The 18,295-nt window shown below is 31.8% G+C and overlaps 1 protein-coding gene across 4 annotated transcripts in view; it reads left to right on the top strand.

Annotated features, from left to right (window-relative positions):
- LOC129798229 (uncharacterized) overlaps nucleotides 1–18,295 on the top strand; it is a 139,423-nt gene that overhangs the window by 95,795 nt on the left and 25,333 nt on the right. The gene's annotated exons all lie outside the window — the stretch shown is intronic.

Below are 18,295 nucleotides of genomic sequence, written 5' to 3' on the forward strand. Positions count from 1 at the left end.
TGTGGTTTTGATTTTAGAAACTTATGGGTTTGATTTTAGAAACTTATGGGTTTGATTTTAGAGTATTGTGGTTTTGATTTCAGAGTATCGTGGTTTTGATTTTAGAGTATTGTGGCTTTGATTTTAGAAACTTATGGTTTTGATTTTAGAGTATTGTGGTTTTGATTTTAGAAACTTATGGGTTTGATTTTAGAGTATTGTGGTTTTGATTTTAGAAACTTATGGTTTTGATTTTAGAGTATCGTGGTTTTGATTTTAGAAACTTATGAGTTTGATTTTAGAGTATTGCGGTTTTGATTTTAGAGCATCATGGTTTTGGTTTTAGAGTATCGTGGTTTTGATTTTAGAAACTTGTGGGTTTGATTTTAGAAACTTATGGTTTTGATTTTAGAGTATTGTGGTTTTGATTTTAGAGTATTGTGGTTTTGATTTTAGAAACTTATGGTTTTGATTTTAAAAACTTATGGGTTTGATTTTAGAGTATTGTGGTTTTGATTTTAGAGTATCGTGGTTTTGATTTTAGAAACTTATGGTTTTGATTTTAAAAACTTATGGGATTGATTTTAGAAACTTATGGTTTTGATTTTAGAGTATTGTGGTTTTGATTTTAGAAACTTATGGTTTTGATTTTAGAAACTTATGGTTTTGATTTTAGAGTATCGTGGTTTTGATTTTAGAAACTTATGGGTTTGATTTTAGAAACTTATGGTTTTGATTTTAGAGTATTGTGGTTTTGATTTTAGAGTATTGTGGTTTTGATTTTAGAAACTTATGGGTTTGATTTTAGAAACTTATGGGTTTGATTTTAGAGTATTGTGGTTTTGATTTCAGAGTATCGTGGTTTTGATTTTAGAGTATTGTGGCTTTGATTTTAGAAACTTATGGTTTTGATTTTAGAGTATTGTGGTTTTGATTTTAGAAACTTATGGGTTTGATTTTAGAGTATTGTGGCTTTGATTTTAGAAACTTATGGTTTTGATTTTAGAGTATTGTGGTTTTGATTTTAGAAACTTATGGGTTTGATTTTAGAAACTTATGGTTTTGATTTTAGAGTATTGTGGTTTTGATTTTAGGAACTTATGGTTTTGATTTTAGAAACTTATGGTTTTGATTTTAGAGTATCGCGGTTTTGATTTTAGAGTGTCATGATTTTGATTTTAGAAACTTATGGTTTTGATTTTAGAGTATCATGGTTTTGATTTTAGAGTATTGTGGTTTTGATTTTAGAGTACCATGGTTTTGATTTTAGAGTATCATGATTTTGATTTTAGAGTTTAAAGTCAAAACCATGAAACTCTAAAATCAAATCCTCAATACTCTAAAATCAAAAACATGATACTCTAAAATCAAACCCATAAGTTTCTAAAATCAAAACCACAATACTCTAAAATTAAAACCACAATACTCTAAAATCAAAACCATGATACTCTAAAATCAAAACCATAAGTTTCTAAAATCAAAACCACGATACTCTAAAATCAAAGCCATGATGCTCTAAAATCAAAACCGCAATACTCTAAAATCAAACCCATAAGTTTCTAAAATCAAAACCATGATACTCTAAAATCAAAACCATAAGTTTCTAAAATCAAACCCATAAGTTTCTAAAATCAAAACCATGATACTCTAAAATCAAAACCACAATACTCTAAAACCAAACCCATAAGTTTCTAAAATCAAACCCATAAGTTCCTAAAATCAAAACCACAATACTCTAAAATCAAACCCATAAGTTTCTAAAATCAAAACCACAATACTCTAAAATCAAACCCATAAGTTTCTAAAATCAAAACCATGATACTCTAAAATCAAAACCATAAGTTTCTAAAATCAAAACCATGACACTCTAAAATCAAAACCGCGATACTCTAAAATCAAAACCATAAGTTTCTAAAATCAAAACCATAAGTTCCTAAAATCAAAACCACAATACTCTAAAATCAAAACCATAAGTTTCTAAAATCAAACCCATAATTTTCTAAAATCAAAACCATGATACTCTAAAATCAAAACCATAAGTTTCTAAAATCAAACCCATAAGTTTCTAAAATCAAAACCATGATACTCTAAAATCAAAACCATAAGTTTCTAAAATCAAAACCACAATACTCTAAAATAAAAACCACAATACTCTAAAATCAAAACCATAAGTTTCTAAAATCAAACCCATAAGTTTCTAAAATCAAAACCATGATACTCTAAAATCAAAACCATAAGTTTCTAAAATCAAACCCATAAGTTTCTAAAATCAAAACCATGATACTCTAAAATCAAAACCATAAGTTTCTAAAATCAAACCCATGAGTTTCTAAAATCAAAACCACAATACTCTAAAATCAAACCCATGAGTTTCTAAAATCAAAACCACGATACTCTAAAATTAAAACCACAATACTCTAAAATCAAAACCATGATACTCTAAAATCAAAACCATAGGTTTCTAAAATCAAACCCATAAGTTTCTAAAATCAAAACCATGATACTCTAAAATCAAAACCACAATACTCTAAAATTAAAACCACAATACTCTAAAATCAAAACCATGAGTTTCTAAAATCAAACCCATAAGTTTCTAAAATCAAACCCATAAGTTTCTAAAATCAAACCCATAAGTTTCTAAAATCAAAACCATAAGTTTCTAAAATCAAAACCATAAGTTTGTAAAATCAAACCCATAAGTTTCTAAAATCAAAACCACAATACTCTAAAATCAAAACCACAATACTCTAAAATTAAAACCACAATACTCTAAAATCAAAACCATGAGTTTCTAAAATCAAACCCATAAGTTTCTAAAATCAAACCCATAAGTTTCTAAAATCAAACCCATAAGTTTCTAAAATCAAAACCATAAGTTTCTAAAATCAAAACCATAAGTTTGTAAAATCAAACCCATAAGTTTCTAAAATCAAAACCACAATACTCTAAAATCAAACCCATAAGTTTCTAAAATCAAAACCACAATACTCTAAAATCAAAACCATAAGTTTCTAAAATCAAACCCATACGTTTCTAAAATCAAACCCATAAGTTTCTAAAATCAAAACCATGATACTCTAAAATCAAAACCATAAGTTTCTAAAATCAAACCCATAAGTTTCTAAAATCAAAACCATGATACTCTAAAATCAAAACCATAAGTTTCTAAAATCAAAACCACAATACTCTAAAATTAAAACCACAATACTCTAAAATCAAAACCATGATACTCTAAAATCAAAACCATAAGTTTCTAAAATCAAACCCATAAGTTTCTAAAATCAAAACCATGATACTCTAAAATCAAAACCACAATACTCTAAAATCAAAACCATGATACTCTAAAATCAAAACCATAAGTTTCTAAAATCAAACCCATAAGTTTCTAAAATCAAAACCATAAGTTTCTAAAATCAAAACCATAAGTTTGTAAAATCAAACCCATAAGTTTCTAAAATCAAAACCACAATACTCTAAAATCAAACCCATAAGTTTCTAAAATCAAAACCACAATACTCTAAAATCAAAACCGTAAGTTTCTAAAATCAAACCCATACGTTTCTAAAATCAAACCCATAAGTTTCTAAAATCAAAACCATGATACTCTAAAATCAAAACCATAAGTTTCTAAAATCAAACCCATAAGTTTCTAAAATCAAAACCATGATACTCTAAAATCAAAACCATAAGTTTCTAAAATCAAAACCACAATACTCTAAAATTAAAACCACAATACTCTAAAATCAAAACCATGATACTCTAAAATCAAAACCATAAGTTTCTAAAATCAAACCCATAAGTTTCTAAAATCAAAACCATGATACTCTAAAATCAAAACCATAAGTTTCTAAAATCAAACCCATAAGTTTCTAAAATCAAAACCACAATACTCTAAAATCAAACCCATATGTTTCTAAAATCAAAACCATGATACTCTAAAATCAAAACCATAAGTTTCTAAAATCAAACCCATAAGTTTCTAAAATCAAAACCATGATACTCTAAAATCAAAACCATAAGTTTCTAAAATCAAACCCATGAGTTTCTAAAATCAAAACCACAATACTCTAAAATCAAACCCATAAGTTTCTAAAATCAAAACCACGATACTCTAAAATTAAAACCACAATACTCTAAAATCAAAACCATGATACTCTAAAATCAAAACCATAAGTTTCTAAAATCAAACCCATAAGTTTCTAAAATCAAAACCATGATACTCTAAAATCAAAACCACAATACTCTAAAATTAAAACCACAATACTCTAAAATCAAAACCATGAGTTTCTAAAATCAAACCCATAAGTTTCTAAAATCAAACCCATAAGTTTCTAAAATCAAACCCATAAGTTTCTAAAATCAAAACCATAAGTTTCTAAAATCAAAACCATAAGTTTGTAAAATCAAACCCATAAGTTTCTAAAATCAAAACCACAATACTCTAAAATCAAAACCACAATACTCTAAAATTAAAACCACAATACTCTAAAATCAAAACCATGAGTTTCTAAAATCAAACCCATAAGTTTCTAAAATCAAACCCATAAGTTTCTAAAATCAAACCCATAAGTTTCTAAAATCAAAACCATAAGTTCCTAAAATCAAAACAACAATACTCTACAATTAAGACCACAATACTCTAAAATCAAAACCACAATACTCTAAAATCAAAGCCATGATACTCTAAAATCAAAGCCATGATACTCTAAAATCAAGACCATAATAGTCTAATAGAATTCAAAACTACTATACTCTTATTTTGAAACCATGATTTCGCTAAAATCAAAACCACAATAGTCTTAACTCGAATCCTCTATACTCTAAAATCAAAACAATGACCTTCTAACTTTAAAACTTTTGTATGCTCTATCAGTGTTCAAAACTGCGATTCGCTAAATTCAAACCCACTGTTCTCCTATTATTAAGCACAATTTATTCTATTCTTTAAACTATCATACTCTTTTAGAGAAATTCAAGCGCAAAATATCTCAATTATAGGGGAAAATAGTTTGAAATTCTTGTACTCTTGATTCAAAACCACGTTTCTTAATTTTTTCTAACTCAAAATTTTTCTCTGTGTACCTATATCACATTATAAATATATCTCTGTCATGATAAATAACTTATGGGAAAACAATATTGTACCAGAAGAATGGAAAATTATAAAAGTAGTACCGATTTTAAAACCATTAAAAGACAAGTCTTTGGTATCAAGTTACAGACCAATAGCATTATTAGATGTAGTTGGGAAAATATTTAATACTTTTATTAAAAACAAATTAGAAAAAGAAATAGAAGCTCAAAAGATCTTGCCAGAAAATTCATTTGGATTTAGAAAAGGAAGGAGCACTATTGATTACTTATGTAGCATTACAGGAAAACTATATGAAAACAAAGAAAACAAGAAGACTTCAATAGTTATATTTACTGATATTTCTAAAGCGTTCGATAAAGTGAACATAGATAAATTAATTAAAATTATGAAGGATAAAAAGATAAGTAATGAATTAATTATATGGATTGATCAGTTACTTAGAAATAGACGGGTTATTATGGAAAATAGGAATTCAAGAGAAGAAATTATTTGTAATTCAGGAGTTCCTCAAGGCTGCAAGTTGAGCCCAATATTATTTAACTTGTATACTACTGCAGTTCATGAATTTAGTAACGAAGAATGTGTAACATATCAGTATGCCGACGATATCACTATGGTAATCTCTGGTAATACAACTAAAGTTGCATTGGAAAAGGCTGAATCCTACATTACAATTCTAGAAGAAACACTAAATTCCTTAAACTTAAATCTAAATCTTGAAAAATGCAAATTTTTAATATTTAACAAAAGGGAATTTTTAACAAATAATCAATTAAAAATTAATAATACAAACATTCAAGAAGTTGCATCACATAAAATAGTCGGTATTACTATAGACAATAAATTAAAATTTGATATTCACAAAAAAATTGTAAAAGAAAACATTCAGCAATATATTAACATCTTAAAATATTTCTGTACAAAAAAAGGTGGTGTACATCCCGATATCATGCTACGAGTTTATAATGCTATTATTAAATCTAGACTTTTATATGGAGCACCAATACTTTACAAACATAATGCTTCTATAACTACATATAACACTTTGCAAACTATTAAAAATGAAAGTTTAAGATATATACTAGGATACACCAAAAGTACACCAATAACAACAATACTATCAGAAGCTGCTGAAATGCCGATAAAATATGACATTGAAAAACTTAGTTGTAAATTTTTAATGAAAAAGTTTGCTCAAAACAAAGACCAAAATAACTTGTGTGATACGATTCTAAAAATTCCAGATTTGAGAGAACTAATTAATACTCACAAAAACATTGCTAAAACAACACCATCTTATAGTAACAATATTGATAATCAAGCAAATTTATTGATTTATGAAAATATCCCAAGTTTAAATAATTTGAAAAAAAGCCAAATTAACAAGAATGTCTTAAAAATGTGTGCATTAGATTGTATGAAGCAATATGAAGAATTCTACAAAATTTTTACTGATGGATCAATTATTCGCGATATGAGAGGAATTGGACTGTACATCGACAAGACAGAGGAATCGATCTGCAGGAAAGTGATAGAGAAGACATCCATTGCAACGATAGAAACTGTAGCAATTCTATATGCTATTATCTTGGCAACAAAGATGCAAGAAAAGAAAATCGTAATTTTCTCTGACTCCAAAAGTGCTTTGACCTCCATCAAAAATCCAGACACAAACAAATATTATGAGAGCATAATTCACCAATTAGCAACAAAAAATAGAGACACACAAATTGTTCTGCAGTGGATCCCAAGTCACGTCGGTATCGACGGAAATGAAAAGGCTGATGAGGCAGCGAAAAATGGAACTACTTCAGAAAACCAATTCAGCATTAAAATACCAATCAAAGACAACTACAAAATTAGTCAAAACAGGATATTCAAAAAATGGAACAAAGAATTTAGAGAAATCACAGCCACAAAAGGAAAATCGTACGCGGAAGTAGTAGCACATACACCTAGGAAAATTACATGGTTTAAATACAAAAGAATGAGTGTGACAAATATCAAAACATTTAACAGAATTAGAGCCAACCACGGATACACAAAGAAGTTTTTTAAATTAATGAAAGTAACCGATGATGACAAGTGTGACTTTTGCGGCGAAACTGAGGATATTCAACATATACTCATTAAATGCCCAAAATACTGCAATATAAAAAAAGAATTCCCAAAAATAAATAGAGCCAAAACAGTGACAGAAATAGCAACTAATATTGAAACAGAAAACGTTAAAAAAGTGTGTGAGTTTTTAAGAAAAAATAAAATTGAAATCTAAATTTAAAAAAAAAAAAAAAGTGAAAAGTGATATAAAAATAATTTTCGTGAAATCTAAAATCCAATTTAAATAATAATAAATTAATTAACGGAAAAATTCAAATTTAAAAAGTGTGTGGTGAATGGTGAATACAATGTGACGGGCTGTGTGGATGTCAATAGACGTCCGGCCCCTACAAAAACTTTAAAGAAGAGAAGAAGAAGAAGAATCTGAGCAATCCTGCATATGCATTATGTACCCCAGAGATGTCGGAGCGTTTGTTTACAGTGTCCGGGAGATGTCTTTTTATGTGCAGTGATTCTAACATCATCCTCTTTGCATAGCATTTGTGGGAGTCAATGATTTTGACTTCATCAAAGTCGAAGGAGTGTCCGGTGTCGGCTACATGGGCGCACAGTGAAGTTGCATTGGTATTTCTTATTGGTGGTTTCGTATCATTTTTATGTTGTTGCATTCTTTTGTGCAGGAGCTGTCCCGTAGTCCCAATGTAGCTACGTCCACAATCTCCACAAGGCACTGAATAGACCACATCCGATCTCTGGAGCTTAGGAACTGGGTCTTTCACCTTGGTGAAGTATTCCTTCACTTTCTTAGCTGGTTTGAAGGCCACTTTGGCTCCAGTAGTCCTCGAGATCCTCGTCTTCATGCGCTCAGAAATGCCTTTGATGTAGGTGAGAGTGAAGAATCTCTCAGACTGTAGGATCTGAGCCGGGGATGATCTACCCGATTGTGGTGAGGACTCCCTGAGTAGTCTCCTAATAATTCTCTCAGGAAAATCATTTCTCTTGAGAATATCTCTCATGACGGGATCCAAATTTACTCCAGATTTCGTGGTGACTAAACGTGCCCTGCCTATGAGGTTCCTCCCCACATTGATGATGGTGCTTTGTGGATGTGCACTATAATAGTTTAGCATCCTTAGAGATCAGGGTATTTTACCTATGCAGGTAAATTTTATCTTCAGAAAGATGGTGTGGCTATGGGATCCCCTATAGGCCCAATCGCGGCGGACATAGCAATGCAAAAGGCACTGAACACGATATTGGAGGACCCTCCGTTTCGCATAGGTTTCGTGAGAAAGTATGTGGATGACCTCCTGGTGTCGGTGCATGTGGATGATGTGGGCCCTCTGATGTCACAATTTAATGCTTTTCACCCTAAAATTCAATTTACGGTGGAGAAGGAATGTGAGGGTGTCCTGCCCTACCTTGACTTAACAATACATAGAGATGCGACAAATACCCTTAGCACTGTCTGGTATTGCAAGCCAAATTCCTCCCAAAGGATGCTAAACTATTACACTGTGCAACAATTTCAAACTTTTTTTTTGTCGCTGGGTTCTTATGCTATTTTTTCAATTGCCAGGGTCAAATGATTTACGAAAATACTTATCATTTTGATTTCATTTGGATTTTACGCCTGGTATTTACGAAAAACGGTTTTTTCCGTTTTTTGATACTTGGGTGCCTATATCTCCGAATCTGCTGAACTAATTTATTTCTTACTTTGGAACAATTTGTTGTCCTTTACATGCCCGATAAATCCTCTGAACAAATGAAGTTCGTACAACTGACACCAGGGGCGCTGTAGTCACAAATATGTCAGAAAACATGGAAAAATCGAACTTTTTTGCAACTTTGATCAAAAATATCTCGAAAACTAGGACTGTCCCTAACAATCTGTTTTGTGGGTTTGATAGAGAATTTAATCAGCTACATTTTCATTCATGTACAACTTTTCTCTCAGATTATTTTTTAACCTCGATATTGAGGTTCAAACGAAAAACGAGCACTCAGCCAACTAAAGAAAAACTTAACTATATCGCACATTTTGACTTTTTCTTTTCAAGTTTAGATAACCCAGAGTATTATTTTCACTTTTCTTACAATTGTAGGACTTTATTAATACTTATTGCATTATAAAATGTGTTTAGATATAATACAAGGTTATAACTCAAACAATATCTTCAGTAAGATTTCAGTGTTATTTCAATCTCAAAAGACTATTACAAAAAAGGCATATTAACTGCATATTACAAAATTTTAAATATTTCAAAGAATATTTCTTGTTAAATTTACGTTTTAGAATCAATAAGTATCTATTTTACCTTTTACATACCAGTTACATATGGAAACTTTGCAAAAAATCCTTTTTCTAAATTCATTTCTTTTTATAATTCTTTAAAAAAATTTCCTACATTTATCTACAATCCTACAATTTTAACCTCATAATTACGTGATTTTCGTCGAAATAAATCTAAAACTAGTTTTTGAACTTGTAATTGTTACTTAATGTATATCACATACGTTAAAGCTTTATACAAGTTTCCAAGTAATAAAATAATATTTAAAAATTTAAAATGTCATATAAAAATCACCATAATATCGATATTTAAGTATTAAATAATATAATAAAAGCTTGTACTGCCTAATTGCGAGGAAAGAAAGCAATAACACTCGAAATTGTGAAGGATTTATTAAGTTGGCTGAATGCTCATTTTTCGTTTGAACCTCAATTTCGAGGTTAAAAAATAATCTGAGCAAAAAGTTGTATATGAACAAAAATGTAGCTAATAAAATTCTCTATCAAACCCACAAAACAGATTGTTAAGAACAGTTTTAGTTTTCGAGATATTCTTGATCAAAGTTGCTACAAATTTCGATTTTTACATGTTTTCTGACATTTATGGGACTACAGCGCCCCTGGTGTCGGTTGCACGAACTTCATCTGTTCAGAGGATTTATCGGGCATCTAAAGGAGAACAAATTATTCCTGAGTGAAAAATAAATCGGTTCAGCAGATTCGGAGATATAGGCACCCAAGTATCAAAAAACGGAAAAAACCGTTTTTCGTAAATACCAGGCGTAAAATCCAAATGAAATCAAAATGATAAGTATTTTCGTAAATCATTTGACCCTAGCAATAGAAAAAATAGCATGAGAACCCAGGGACAAAATCATCGTTGCACAGTGTTATAGTGCACATCCACAAAGCACCATCATCAATGTGGGGAGGAACCTCATAGGCAGGGCACGTTTAGTCACCACGAAATCTGGAGTAAATTTGGATCCCGTCATGAGAGATATTCTCAAGAGAAATGATTTTCCTGAGAGAATTATTAGGAGACTACTCAGGGAGTCCTCACCACAATCGGGTAGATCATCCCCGGCTCAGATCCTACAGTCTGAGAGATTCTTCACTCTCACCTACATCAAAGGCATTTCTGAGCGCATGAAGACGAGGATCTCGAGGACTACTGGAGCCAAAGTGGCCTTCAAACCAGCTAAGAAAGTGAAGGAATACTTCACCAAGGTGAAAGACCCAGTTCCTAAGCTCCAGAGATCGGATGTGGTCTATTCAGTGCCTTGTGGAGATTGTGGACGTAGCTACATTGGGACTACGGGACAGCTCCTGCACAAAAGAATGCAACAACATAAAAATGATACGAAACCACCAATAAGAAATACCAATGCAACTTCACTGTGCGCCCATGTAGCCGACACCGGACACTCCTTCGACTTTGATGAAGTCAAAATCATTGACTCCCACAAATGCTATGCAAAGAGGATGATGTTAGAATCACTGCACATAAAAAGACATCTCCCGGACACTGTAAACAAACGCTCCGACATCTCTGGGGTACATAATGCATATGCAGGATTGCTCAGATGATTGCTTGACAAGGAGAGAATGATTGCTAAGACGGTTGCCTATGATCTAGGGGAATTATAAAAATTGAAGAAAGGTCAACAACTGCCACAAAGGCTTGAAAAATAGTTGTTAAATAATTCATACAGAAAACAGTTGGCCTCATATCAATGTCCAATAAGGAGTACCCGCGACGAATTCCCAATTTTCCCTGGTAATTATAGTGAAAAATTAGAGTAATTGTAGAAAGTCGTGCACATTATTGTTATTTATGTTATGTATATATTTTTAATGTTTAGTAAATCCTCATTTGGAGTAGTAGACAGACAGTGCGGACAAAATTTCAGAGACAAATCACAGATTTGAGTGAGTTATAAGACAAAGAAATGTAAGAACATTGTCTAAATAAAATTTCCCGCCTTTTTAGCCACTGAGGAAGACGCGTTGAAGCGTCGAAAGCTTTGGCAAAGAATTTTGTGTTTTCCTGTCCTGAAAGGATTGCACCCCCTGACGCATCCGGAGGGAGTTCATCTCCTTGACCTTCCTAATTGTTTACATTTTTTTTTTCTTTCTTATAACATTGTTTGAGCTTACTCGAGTGTTGTCAGAGATCTGTGGGTTTCGTTGGGTAGGGGACGTTATGCATTGGCGGGAAAGTTCCAGGATGTTCTGGATGGAAATTTTTCTTAAATTAATTAATTAATTAATTAACAAGACAATTTTAGTACAACCGGATTTAGTGCATCCGGACGGAGTTTCCCTCTCCGAAAACACATCTATTATCTACACGGCAATTTTTCTACAGTTATTGTTATATTGATAAAAAGTATTTAATATTTAATCTGTAAAATCTGACATGTATTGCTTTGTTTAAATTTAGGAAAGATATTAGCACAAATGCTTAATAGTTTCTTATAAAATTTAATGAATAAAATAACTTTTGAAAGCAGTTTTTTATGATGGTGATAACAATAAAAATAAAGATTCCAGAGGAAAAAGGAAATTTGAATTAAAATATTCATGTACTGTTCAAAAAGAACATCAAAAATAAAAAAAAAACTATGATTGCTTAAACAAAACACATAAAACAAAGCTAATAAAATAAGCTAGGTAATATTGAAGTAGAGTGAAAAACATAAGCAGGATGTTTTATACGGTTGTGAACTAACTTTTTTATTGTCTTGGTTAAGAAATTGAATCAATCATCCTGACTATCATTAATTCTAGTTTACATTGCACCAACAGCAAAAATTTAATTACATCCTTTTATAGTTAAAATTTTTATTAATTTATTTCTTGGATGTTTGGCTACATAATAATAAATTATAACTAAAAATAAAAATAAATAACTAAAATACTTCCTGACAGATACACTGAGAAAAAAGTGGGTGCGATTAACGTTTTTCCTCGGAAATTTAACACTTTTTAGGTGTAAAAATATATCAACATTTTTTAATGTTAATTTTACACCTTATTAAGGGTAAAATTAACATGAAAAAGGATACCTTTAACACCTAATACACCTAAAAAGGGTAATATTTACACCGATTTTGGATCAATACTGCAGGGTAAAATTAACATTTCCGAAATGTTATTTTATCTTTTTCGGATTTCTCTCAGTGTAGTTTCTTATAGCCAAAAGTTTTTATTACATAAAGAAATTTAACTTAAAAGCATTTAAGCACTGAAGATTTTTTAGTAATGTTATCACAAATTTTAAACTGGAATATTAAACAACATCTTCTTTAAGAAACATAGAATTTTATATTAATATGAATGAATAGTTCCCGTCCTTGGAGAATCTTATTTGCTTTCTCGATTGTTGAAGCGGTTGAAGCTATTACGACATGAGCAATATGAGAAAAGAAATTGAGGAATTATTGGTGCAAGAACTAATTTAAATTGTCTCTAGAGATTTTTTTGGGGAAAAAAATCCAGGAAGAGGAAGAAGGATTGGAGATTAAATAAGAAAATCAGAGAATCATGAATAATGTATGCTATATCCATCATCACATTATTCCCTATTTCAGAATTTGGCCAATATTTGATGAAAGAGGGGGTTCGGGTTATAAATTTAAATAAATGTGTCAAGTTTCAGTCTGTTTTCTCATCAGTCAATCTGTGACTGAAAATTTATAGACAAATAAACTTTCAATTTGATCATGAAACTTTAACTTTCAGCAAGGTGGGTGGGTAAATGTACTCTCATGCCCCAATATTTGTAATGAAATGTTGTATCAAATGACTATTGAGCTGTACCGTATAGATGTTTTGTAGTCTTAATGTGCAACATCTAGTGCTATATAGTTGATAGTGTGGTCGAAATTGCTTCGTGATGCAGTGTTAATTAGGGTGAAAATTTGCGATTGAGAATTCAAATGGGGAGTACGTGTGGTGATGGGCGAAATTTCATTCCAGAAGAGTAGAAATTGCTTCTGATAACCATAAACTGTGAATATATATTGTTATGCAGCTTTAATTAAACAACCAAAAGCGATTATGTGCCTATTTAACAAATATACTACAAATACTAAATGAAATGTCTGTCAGTTTGATTCAACATTGAAGTTTTGAAATCCAATTTCATAGTTTTGTCTTTGACAATACTACCTAGTTCAGTTGAGCTGAAAATTTTAATTAAAACCCAAGGATTAGTCAAAGCTAGAAATCACCATTATGAAAAGTTGTGTACTTTCCAAATTATTTTATTACGGTAAATGAGGGTTGATGAGAAAATATAAAACATAATAAATTACTTTAATAATTTCCAAGAGGAACTGGTGAGCGTCGGGAAAAGAAAGGAGAAGCTTAGAAAATTCTAATTCATCCCAAAGTTTTCGGATCAGACTCAAAACCTTCTTCCGTATGAGCCGAAAGATTTTGAAAAAAATAGAAGTTTCTAAGCTGACCTCTTTTCCTGATGCTCACAGATTCCCATAACATCACCTGACGGAAAATATTTCATTTAAATTAGGTTTATTTAGGGTAAGTGTGCCAAATTGTCCTGGCTCTACGCTGCGGACTCTGAGGAAGTCGAAAGGATGCTGAAATCTACGTATGTGTGATGTGACCTTGTGTTTAAAAGTGTTTTCGAACTGTACCAATCCACACCAAGTGAACTTTTATGCAGATTTTGTAACTCGTCTGTCTGTCAAATAGAAAGCCAAACAGCCTCTATGGCTAGGGTTTTTCTTAATTTCTCTCTCTGTCTCTGTGAGCATACCCTCCTCCGCATTCAGTGACATACGTGCATATGTATGATCACAAAATATACAACCTGAGAAGGGATTTTCCATCGTTTTCATCCCGGAGTAGGTTGGAACCAAAGCTAAGACGGCGATGGCCGCACGGGGGGTGGGTCAAAAAAGAAATAGAGAGATGATAATAAATAAATAATAATAATAAAATTTCGGCATTGTTGCATGCAAGCGCCAAAGTCTCAAGTTTGAAATGTAATATCTTTAATAGAAATTGATTTTTTTCATTCCTTCTACTTTAGGAGTGTTGCTTAGAACCTTGTAGATAGTTTATCGTCTTTATTTACTTTAAAATCGTTTTTAGTACATTTTAAAATGATTAAAAATGTAGACATAGCTTTGGTGCCCTACTTCGGCCACCTTCATTCTCATAGTTCCTTTCCGTTCGGGAATTCTTCCAATGTCTTTTTCACGTCATCTAGTTTGTCAAAGCTACATTTTTTGTTATTCTTTTGCATTGTATAATCTCTAGAGTATGTTTAAACTAAAAAAAATCATGGAAATTCGAGGAACAAAATGGTGGCCGGAATTGCAAGCTGGCCGGAATTTGGCACACTTACCCTAGTACAAAAAAATCTAAATTCTAAAACTTTGTAAAAATGATAAGGATAAGCTACAGAATTAGGATGTAAAGTAAAAGTACAATACAGGTAATAGAATTGCTTAAAGTCATTTTTCCAATACAAAATGAAAAGCTGAAATCCTTCTCTAGAGCGCTTTTTTTAGTACATGACTGTTCTCATGTGCTTCTGAGTAAGTGACTTCTCTTTGTGTTAATAATTGATGTCACGTCACAACTATTTGGTAGCGTTGGAATATGACGAGGACTGAAGAAAACAGTCTTGACAGAAATCACAGAAACCAACGTAAAGAAAAGTCGATTGTCTCGAAGCACATAAGAGCAGTCATGTACTAAGTTCAAGAGAACAATAGGGGCAAGTGGGGCACTTTTGAAAGTGAAGAACCTTTAAAATTGGGATTTTTCTCCTATGTTTAAGTGGACCCGGGCCATATCGTAATGCAATTTACCTTCTCAATCTCTTTATGCAGGTAAATTTAGATTTCAACTGTAAACCTATTTTCAATGAGTTTGTATACGTTTGCCAAATCCTATAGCCGTTATAAACGTTATTATTGAAATCCGTTCCTGCGAGTAGCTTCTAAGCCGCTGCGGTGTCATTGCTTCCTGGGTCCTTGTCGATGTACATAAGTTGGACAGCTGAGAGAGTCAGTCCGGTCTAGAACTTCAGAAAAGAGGGACGTATGAACTTGGGTTTCTCGAGGGAATCTGGCTGGGTGCTAGAAGATGTGACGGCTAGTTGCCTCAACCCTTTAAGGACGATTGGAACACCGGTGTCCCATAAAGAAAATAATTTGTCCTGACTACCCAAAGTTATTTTTTTTCTTATGTCTGTACATAATTATAAAGTAGAAGATTGAAGGAATCTACATTATTTTTTGCATGTCTCTAGCTATTTGCTATGTAGTAAATATTTGAGCTCAAAAATGGCGAATTTTTAAATTCTCAAATTCATAATTGATTTTATTTATTTTTTATACTTATAATATTTTATTTTTTAAGCAAAACCCTTTTTGCAATAAAGACTACAATACCCATACGTAATATTTTTCATTAAAGTGAAAAATTATTATTCATTGGTATTGCCAGAAAAATTACTTAAATTTTTGGGCTGTTTTTGTCCCTATCGTTCATAGAAGCACAAAATACACCGAATCAGATTCTGCTGGACTTTCCAAGGTTAGATGTAAGACTTATCATTGATTTTGTTTCCCAGTTTAATTTTTATTGTTGATTTTCAGTCCGTAAAAAGTGTCTCGTCGTTAAAGGGTTAAAAGAGCCCATTCCTTCTCAATCCTTCCTTCCAATTTAAGAATCCGACCGGTACACAACAGTCATTCATTTGAAATTTGTGAGTCACTCACTACCCAGCGAGCACAGTTAGCTGAAAAAATCAGAGTTTTCAGCATACTTTGGCTGAACCGATCAGCAAAAAATATGCTGACCGGTTAACAGTTTTCGAACAAAAAGTTCTAACCAAATACATGAAAATGGCACTGCCTCGTAAGTGTCTTTTTAAGGTTAGCAGTATTCAGTTGAAAATACATAGGCTTTCAGCTAAATTGAAATAGGTTAGCATTGGTGCTCACTGGATACCCCTTTATAGAACGGTACTGCAACAGGGTGTTTGTGGGGAGGGGTAGGCAGTCTTGATTTGACGTGTACGCGGAAGCATGGAGCTTCGTGTTCTATGACCGTAAAAGTGGACAATTGGCTATCCAAGGGCTCAGGATAACTAAAGCAGGTCATTAAAATCGATCATAATATATGGATAGAGGGAGGTAGGGCTACATTGACCTGGAGCTACATATAAAGTGCTATTTTTCGCACATTTTAAAAAGAAGTTGAACTTAGCTAGAATTTAATTTAAATCCTTAATTGTTTTGTCTACCTAAATTTGATTTAGTTACAACAAGGCTTTCTTTAGAAATAGACAAATATAGCGTTTTCTTCTCGTTTTTTTCGTTTTAGGGTTTTCTTCTTAATTTTATTTAATTAAGTAATGATAGATAAGAAGAAAACATTGATAAATAAAAGAAACGTAATTTTCAGACTATTTTAGATAATTTTCTATGATTTATATTGTTCTAAAAAAATCTTCTTTATCTAGCTTCAGTCCTAAAGATTAGCCCAAAACTTCGTTTTCCGAGAGTTTAAGATTAGGGACTAGAGATTCTTGGAATCAATTTTCCTTACCCGATTCTATGTCGCTGAATTTTACAGGCTAAATATTCTCGAAGGTGAACTTGAGTCTATTTGGACCCTAACTTAGTAAGATTACAGATTTTTTTGCGAGTTATAGAAAATTTCAAGACCTTTCTAATAAGATTGTGTATTGTATAGAAAATTCATTAAATATACTGATAAGAAAGCTGCAAAAATATTTTTTTGAAACTTATATGACAGGTTGATACGCGACAATAAGACAAAAATTCCCATTCTTTTACCTCTGGAAAATATGAGTAAGACAAGAAGTACGATGTTTCATAAAACTTATACCAGTGAATTGCTGTATTTATTCTATCCACAGTTTATGAATAGAATAAATTTTATTCAGCAGTTAATTTAAGTGTATAGTAAGTGCAGAATCACAGGTTGCATTTAATGCCATGTAATTTAATCAGAGAAAAATCATTTTATTTAGGCAAACACTATTAGCTACGGTGATAGTGTGTTTGTTTGGGCAGATACAAGAGCTACTAACAAATGAGTGTTTATGTTTGGAGTTGCCAACAGTTACTTTGGCATTTAGGGAGGCCTATGTGGCAGTTTTGGTGCTTCAACAATGGCCTATACTATGGACATTCAGTGGACCACAATAAACTTATTTGGTAGATAGATAAACTAATTCCATGGTTATGGGATTACATTTTCGCAGCCGAAAATACAATTATCGCAATATGTTACCCATTTTCCTCCATGTACAAATTCATTGGAGTCGATCTGGGGCCAATATTTTGGGGGCGTCAGCCAATGTCTCGTGTACCTTTTGTGCCTATACCAAAACGAGTGGGCGTAATGGGATTACTGGAGCATTCTAATTTACTCATGAATTGGCTGAAACATCTCTTGAAAATAACATCACACATAAAGTTCTATGTTTTGTATGTGTTTTTTTCTCTTTGCGGATAATATATAAAGCTTATACTAATGAAAAAGTATCAGGTATTGCATATTTATCAGCATTAACCACAATAGGGGCTCTATAGCAGAAAGTTGAATTTGGAAATATATTATTTATTTGGATTAATAAAGTTGTTCAGTGGTTTAATTCATGGGAAAAGTATCGTTCTTACGAGTTCGATGATTTCACAAAGTTTTTTTTGCTAATGATTGTTAAATATAGCATTGGAGTAACAAATTAAATACTGGTATAAGAGCACAAGCAGGCGACTTACTTCATTGAGCATAAGTGTTGCTCACATGAAGTATAGGGTTGTATGTAAAATTCACAAGAGGAG

This window comes from Phlebotomus papatasi, chromosome 1, assembly GCF_024763615.1.
Source record: "Phlebotomus papatasi isolate M1 chromosome 1, Ppap_2.1, whole genome shotgun sequence".
NCBI classification, from domain to species: Eukaryota; Metazoa; Arthropoda; class Insecta; order Diptera; family Psychodidae; genus Phlebotomus; species Phlebotomus papatasi.